Raw genomic sequence first — 7,500 nt, 5'->3', positions numbered from 1 at the left:
TCCCTCTCGTTCGTGACCGAGGATCAACGCTTCGGTTGCGTGGCTGCACGGGCATCTCTTGCCACTCTGGTTTTCGGACTTCCCCCGACTCTCTCGCCTTGCCTGTGCGGCGCGAGAGAGTGCTGCTGCGGCCGGCGCGCCCGTCCCCTGCACTCTCGGGGCCATGCTCGTCGCGGCGCCGCGCCGCCCCCTCTCGAGCCGCGTCGCTGGGTGGGGTCCGCACCCGCACCGCTCCTGCCGAGTTGGCTCTCGGGACGGTCGACGGTCGCCGCTCGCCTCCGACGGCCCGGGGCCAACGCCGCGCCGGTGAGCGCCTCGCCATCCCGCCCCGTCGTCCGCTCCGGTGAGGTCCGCACCTTCACCGCCTAGGTATGGAGCGCGTGTGTGCCTGCCTTCTCGGGATGGTCGACGGCCGCCCGCCCGGCCCCCGTCATCCGTGGGCGCAGCAGTCTCGTCCGCCGGCGGGGGAATCCGGCTGATCGATCGCGGTGCAAACGTGCGAATGCCCAACGTCCAATTCCGTCCGAAGCATGAAGACCTCGGTCGGTATCGGGCCGCCCCGCGGCAGACCCATCAACCCACCTCCGGAGATGGTAACGAGCCGAGCGTGGAAGTTCGCCGCACGTGTCGAGACCGTCGCTTCCACTCGGCCTCTCCCAAAGGTAGGACCGACCAAGCCGCATCGATCGGGGAACAGAGGTCTCCGCAGACGACACTCGCGAGGGCACCCGTGGCAGGCTGGTTCCCACACAAGTCTCCGTCACACAAAGTGCGTGCTCCCCTCCTAAAAGGCTTTTGGCTACCCGTCGGTCTGCCGGCCGTCGCCCACGGTTCCCGCTCAGACCCTGTCCGGAGCCCCTGGCGCGTCCTCGGACTTCCCGTCTGCCTTCACCTCGGTAAGCATTCAAAAGCCTTTCCTGTCTATAAATCACTGTAAGTCGGAGCTCGCCTGGCCTCCCGCTTACTGAGTCCGAAATAACCCCCCGAAGGTTCACTTCGGCCTCCGCACTGTGTGTGTTGTGTTGTCTGTCTGTCTCGTGTGTCAACCGTACCACTGGAAATCCGTCTAAGTGCCTCTGGAAAACGTGTTCCCGAAAATCTCCGGGAACCCCGCCAATGCCCCCGTACAGAAATTGCATGTGTCAAGTCGGCGGGACGCCTGCCGGAAGTCCTGCCGGGCAGGTCGTACCTTGGCCCGGCCAGGCGGGGCAAATGCAACCTTCATAGCGCTCTCCGGGCCTAACTGGTTAACCGGCGCCGCGACTGACCGTACAACAATGACGTGTGTCAAACCGGCGGTAAGACGCCCGGAGCTCACGCCGGCCTCGTCGCACCTCGGGCCCGCCCGACGGGCTGGATCCGACCTTCACAGACTTCCGCCGTCAATTGGTTAACCGGCGCGGCGCCGGGAGCACGCGCCTCTGTCGGCGGTCGGCCCTCCGGTAGTGCCGCCGTGCATCGTCCGCTTCGGCCGGCAGCAGGGCCCCGAATCAGCCTTCATTCCGACTTCCGAGTTGGGACTTGGAATAATTTCGACTTCTGCCAAGGTCTCGGATCGGCGGTGGGACCTGCGGTAGTGCCACCGAAAATGCCGCCCCTCGGCCGGCACGGCCCTCCGAATACGTCCCCTCGCGGCTCACCGCAGCGGGACTTTGTCAGATTTTCGATCGGGCCGTAGCCCTATTTTTGGCGGAGGGACCTGCGGTAGTCCCACCGAAAATGCCGCCCCTCGGCCGGCACGACCCTCCGAATTCGTCCCCTCGCGTCTCCCCGCCGCGGGACTTTGTCAGAAAATCATTCGGGCAAGGTTTCGATTCGGCGGCCCGAGCACCGGTAGTCAGCCCGTATATGCTGCCCCTCGGTCGGCTTGGGCCTGCGGATACGTCCCGCTGACTGACTTCCGCCATTGGGAATTCGTCCGAAAATCCATACGGGCGACCTTGGGAAGCGTGCGGAAATACCGCCGCGCGGCCCGGGTTAACGAAGTGGGGAGGCCCGTAACGCCCGTCGACCACTCCTAAGTGGTCGAGAAAAACGCCTCCCCGTAAATCTCCGGAAACCCCGCCAATGCCCCCGTACAGAAATTGCATGTGTCAAAGGGGCGGCCGTATCTGACCCCGGCTGCCGAGCCTCTGGAACTCCTGCCCGGCTACGACCCTCAAATCCGACCCGCATCCAGACTTCCGGAGCGGACTCAGTTAACGAATTGCCACCGGGCAACTGGTTAACCGGCAGTTCTCGGACGGCTCGTTAGCCGTGCCGACCGACCCCCCCGGCCGTGCGGTGGAGCAAGACAACAGTCCCCGGGCGGGCAATCGAGTTCCCGACCGGGCCCTGGCAGATCGTTAACCGGCCCGACCGGGACAAGTCGTTAACCAACTTCGGCGTGACAAATGGTTAACCGGCCGGGCCGGGACAAGTCGTTAACCAGACCCCAGCAGGCACTGCGGTAACAGACCGGGTCCGGTGCTGACATGCAGAACAGGACAAAGACTTGGGCAGCGGCCCGGCGCGGACAGTTCTTCCGTTCGCCGGCTCGGTGACAATTGGTTAACCGACCGGGCTCAGGCAAATCGTTAACCGACGTCGGCGAGACAAATGGTTAACCGGCTCGGCCGGGACAAGTCGTTAACCAACTTCGGCGTGACAAATGGTTAACCGGCCCGGCCGGGACAAGTCGTTAACCAGACCCGAGCCGGCACTTCGGTAACCGACCGGGTCCGGTGCTGTCATGCAGAACAGGACAGAGACTTAGGCAGCGACCCGGCGCGGACAGTTCTTCCGTTCGCCGGCTCGGTGACAATTGGTTAACCGACCGGGCTCAGGCAAATCGTTAACCGACGTCGGCGTGACAAATGGTTAACCGGCTCGGCCGGGACAAGTCGTTAACCAACTTCGGCGTGACAAATGGTTAACCGGCCCGGCCGGGACAAGTCGTTAACCAGACCCCAGCAGGCACTGCGGTAACCGACCGGGTCCGGTGCTGACATGCAGAACAGGACAAAGACTTGGGCAGCGGCCCGGCGCGGACAGTTCTTCCGTTCGCCGGCTCGGTGACAATTGGTTAACCGACCGGGCTCAGGCAAATCGTTAACCGACGTCGGCGAGACAAATGGTTAACCGGCTCGGCCGGGACAAGTCGTTAACCAACTTCGGCGTGACAAATGGTTAACCGGCCCGGCCGGGACAAGTCGTTAACCAGACCCCAGCAGGCACTGCGGTAACCGACCGGGTCCGGTGCTGACATGCAGAACAGGACAAAGACTTGGGCAGCGGCCCGGCGCGGACAGTTCTTCCGTTCGCCGGCTCGGTGACAATTGGTTAACCGACCGGGCTCAGGCAAATCGTTAACCGACGTCGGCGAGACAAATGGTTAACCGGCTCGGCCGGGACAAGTCGTTAACCAACTTCGGCGTGACAAATGGTTAACCGGCCCGGCCGGGACAAGTCGTTAACCAGACCCCAGCAGGCACTGCGGTAACCGACCGGGTCCGGTGCTGACATGCAGAACAGGACAAAGACTTGGGCAGCGGCCCGGCGCGGACAGTTCTTCCGTTCGCCGGCTCGGTGACAATTGGTTAACCGACCGGGCTCAGGCAAATCGTTAACCGACGTCGGCGAGACAAATGGTTAACCGGCTCGGCCGGGACAAGTCGTTAACCAACTTCGGCGTGACAAATGGTTAACCGGCCAGGCCGGGACAAGTCGTTAACCAGACCCCAGCCGGCACTGCGGTAACCGACCGGGTCCGGTGCTGACATGCAGAACAGGACAGAGACTTGGGCAGCGGCCCGGCGCGGACAGTTCTTCCGTTCGCCGGCTCGGTGACAATTGGTTAACCGACCGGGCTCAGGCAAATCGTTAACCGACTTCGGCGAGACAAATGGTTAACCGGCCCGGCCGGGACAAGTCGTTAACCAGACCCGAGCCGGCACTGCGGTGACCGACCGGGACCGGTGCTGACATGCAGAACAGGACAAAGACTTAGGCAGCGGCCCGGCGCGGACAGTTCTTCCGTTCGCGCCGGCTCGTGACAATTGGTTAACCGGCCCGGCTGGGACAAATCGTTAACCGACGTCGGCGAGACAAATGGTTAACCGGCTCGGCCGGGACAAGTCGTTAACCAACTTCGGCGTGACAAATGGTTAACCGGCCCGGCCGGGACAAGTCGTTAACCAGACCCCAGCAGGCACTGCGGTAACCGACCGGGTCCGGTGCTGACATGCAGAACAGGACAAAGACTTGGGCAGCGGCCCGGCGCGGACAGTTCTTCCGTTCGCCGGCTCGGTGACAATTGGTTAACCGACCGGGCTCAGGCAAATCGTTAACCGACGTCGGCGAGACAAATGGTTAACCGGCTCGGCCGGGACAAGTCGTTAACCAACTTCGGCGTGACAAATGGTTAACCGGCCCGGCCGGGACAAGTCGTTAACCAGACCCCAGCCGGCACTGCGGTAACCGACCGGGTCCGGTGCTGACATGCAGAACAGGACAGAGACTTAGGCAGCGGCCCGGCGCGGACAGTTCTTCCGTTCGCCGGCTCGTGACAATTGGTTAACCGACCGGGCTCAGGCAAATCGTTAACCGACGTCGGCGAGAGAAATGGTTAACCGGCCCGGCCGGGACAAGTCGTTAACCAGTCCCGAGCCGGCTCTGCGGTAACCGACCGGGTCCGGTGCTGACGGGCAGAACAGGACAAAGACTTAGGCAGCAGCCCGGCGCGAACAGTTCTTCCGTTCCCCGGCTCGTGACGATTGGTTAACCGACCTCCGGTCCACCCTCCGAAAGTGCCGCCCCTCGGTCCGAACGTCGCTCCCAACACGTCCCCCGGCTGCTCCCCGCCGCGGGACCTTGTAGGTTTTGAATTCGGCGGAAGCCGTAGTTTTGGCCGAGCGCCATAACACGAGCCCTAGCCCCAGCCCAAGCCCTAACCCATATCCTAGCCCTAGCCCTAACCCTAACCCTAACCCCAGCCGTAACCCTAACCCAGGCCCTAACCCTAACGCTAACCCTAACCCCCGCCCTAACCCTAAACCTAACCCCAGCCCTAACCCTGAACCTAACCCTAACCCTAGACCTAACCCCAGCCCTAACCCTAGCCCTGGCCCTAACCCTAACCCTAAACCTGGCCCGAACCCAATCCCCGGGCGGGCAATCGGTTTGCCCGACCGGGCCCTGGCAAATCGTTAACCAACGTCGGCGAGACAAATCGTTAACCAACGCCGGCGAGACAAATCGTTAACCAGCCCGGCCGGGACAAGTCGTTAACCAACCCTAATGCGGCGGGACTTGGAATAATTCCGACGTCTGCCGAGGACTGCGATGGGCGGTGCGACCTCCTGTAGTCCCGACGGAGGAGCCGCCCCTCGGCCGGCACGGCCCTCCGAAGACGTCCCCTCGCGGCCACCCGCCGAGGTATGACGCGTGCGGACCTGCCAGGAGCACAACCCAAACCTTAAAACTAACCCTGGCCATAGCACGAGCCCTAGCCCCAGCCCAAGCCCCAACCCATATCCTAGGCCTAGCCCTGACCCTAGCCCCAACCCTAGCCCTAACCCCAGCCCTAACCCTAAAGCTAACCCCCGCCCTAACCCGAGCCCTAGCCCCAACCCGAACGCTAACCCTAACCCTAACCCCAACCCCAACCCTAACCCTAACCCTAACCCTAGCCCCAGCCCAAGCCCCAACCCATATCCTAGCCCTAGCCCTGACCCTAGCCCGAACCCTAACCCTAACCCTAACCCCAGCCCTAACCCTAAAGCTAACCCCAACCCTAACCCTAACCCTAGCCCCAACCCTAACGCTCACCCTAACCCCAGCCCTAACCCTAATCCTAACCCCAGCTCTAAGCCTAAGCCCCGCCCTAACCCGAGCCCTAACCCCAACCACAACCCTAACCCTAACCCTAACCCTAGCCCGAACCCAATCCCCGGGCGGGCAATCGGGTTGCCCGCCCGGGCCCTGGCAAATCGTTAACCAACGTCGGCGAGACAAGTCGTTAACCAGCCCGGCCGGGACAAGTCGTTAACCAACGTCGGCGAGACAAATCGTTAACCAACGTCGGCGAGACAAGTCGTTAACCAGCCCGGCCGGGACAAGTCGTTAACCAACGTCGGCGAGACAAATCGTTAACCAACGTCGGCGAGACAAGTCGTTAACCAGCCCGGCCGGGACAAGTCGTTAACCAACGTCGGCGAGACAAGTCGTTAACCAGCCCGGCCGGGACAAGTCGTTAACCAACCCTAATGCGGCGGGACTTGGAATAATTTCGACGTCTGCCGAGGACTGCGATGGGCGGTGCGATCTCCTGTAGTCCCGACGGAGGAGCCGCCCCTCGGCCGGCACGGCCCTCCGAAGACGTCCCCTCGCGGCCACCCGCCGAGGTATGACGCGTGCGGACCTGCCAGGAGCACAACCCAAACCTTAAAACTAACCCTGGCTATAGCACGAGCCCTAGCCCCAGCCCAAGCCCCAACCCATATCCTAGGCCTAGCCCTGACCCTAGACCCAGCCCTAGCCCTAACCCCAGCCCTAACCCTAAAGCTAACCCCCGCCCTAACCCGAGCCCTAGCCCCAACCCGAACGCTAACCCTAACCCTAACACCAACCCCAACCCTAGCCCTAACCCCAGCCCTAACCCTAAAGCTAACCCCCGCCCTCACCCGAGCCCTAGCCCCAACCCGAACGCTAACCCTAACCCTAACCCCAACCCCAACCCTAACCCTAACCCTAACCCTAGCCCCAGCCCAAGCCCCAACCCATATCCTAGCCCTAGCCCTGACCCTAGCCCCAACCCTAACGCTAACCCTAACCCCAGCCCTAACCCTAACGCTAACCCTAATCCTAACCCCAGCTCTAAGCCTAACCCCCGCCCTAACCCGAGCCCTAACCCCAACCCCGACCCTAACCCTAACCCTGACCCTAACCCTAACCCTAACCCTAACCCTAACCCTAACCCTAACCCTAGCCCGAACCCAATCCCCGGGCGGGCAATCGGGTTGCCCGACCGGGCCCTGGCAAATCGTTAACCAACGTCGGCGAGACAAGTCGTTAACCAGCCCGGCCGGGACAAGTCGTTAACCAACGTCGGCGAGACAAGTCGTTAACCAGCCCGGCCGGGACAAGTCGTTAACCAACCCTAATGCGGCGGGACTTGGAATAATTTCGACGTCTGCCGAGGACTGCGATGGGCGGTGCGACCTCCTGTAGTCCCGACGGAGGAGCCGCCCCTCGGCCGGCACGACCCTCGGAAGACGTCCCCTCGCGGCAAGCCAGCCGAGGTATGACGCGTGCGGACCTGCCAGGAGCACAACCCAAACCTTAAAACTAACCCTGGCCATAGCACGAGCCCTAGCCCCAGCCCAAGCCCCAACCCATATCCTAGCCCTAGCCCTGACCCTAGCCCCAACCCTAACCCTAACCCCAACCCTAACCCTAACCCCAGCCCTAACCCTAAAGCTAACCCCAACCCTAACCCTAACCCTAGCCCCAACCCTGACC

Source organism: Hypanus sabinus, unplaced genomic scaffold (genome assembly GCF_030144855.1).
Source record: "Hypanus sabinus isolate sHypSab1 unplaced genomic scaffold, sHypSab1.hap1 scaffold_2080, whole genome shotgun sequence".
Classification (NCBI taxonomy): domain Eukaryota; kingdom Metazoa; phylum Chordata; class Chondrichthyes; order Myliobatiformes; family Dasyatidae; genus Hypanus; species Hypanus sabinus.
Note: the sequence above shows the minus strand (reverse complement) of the source record.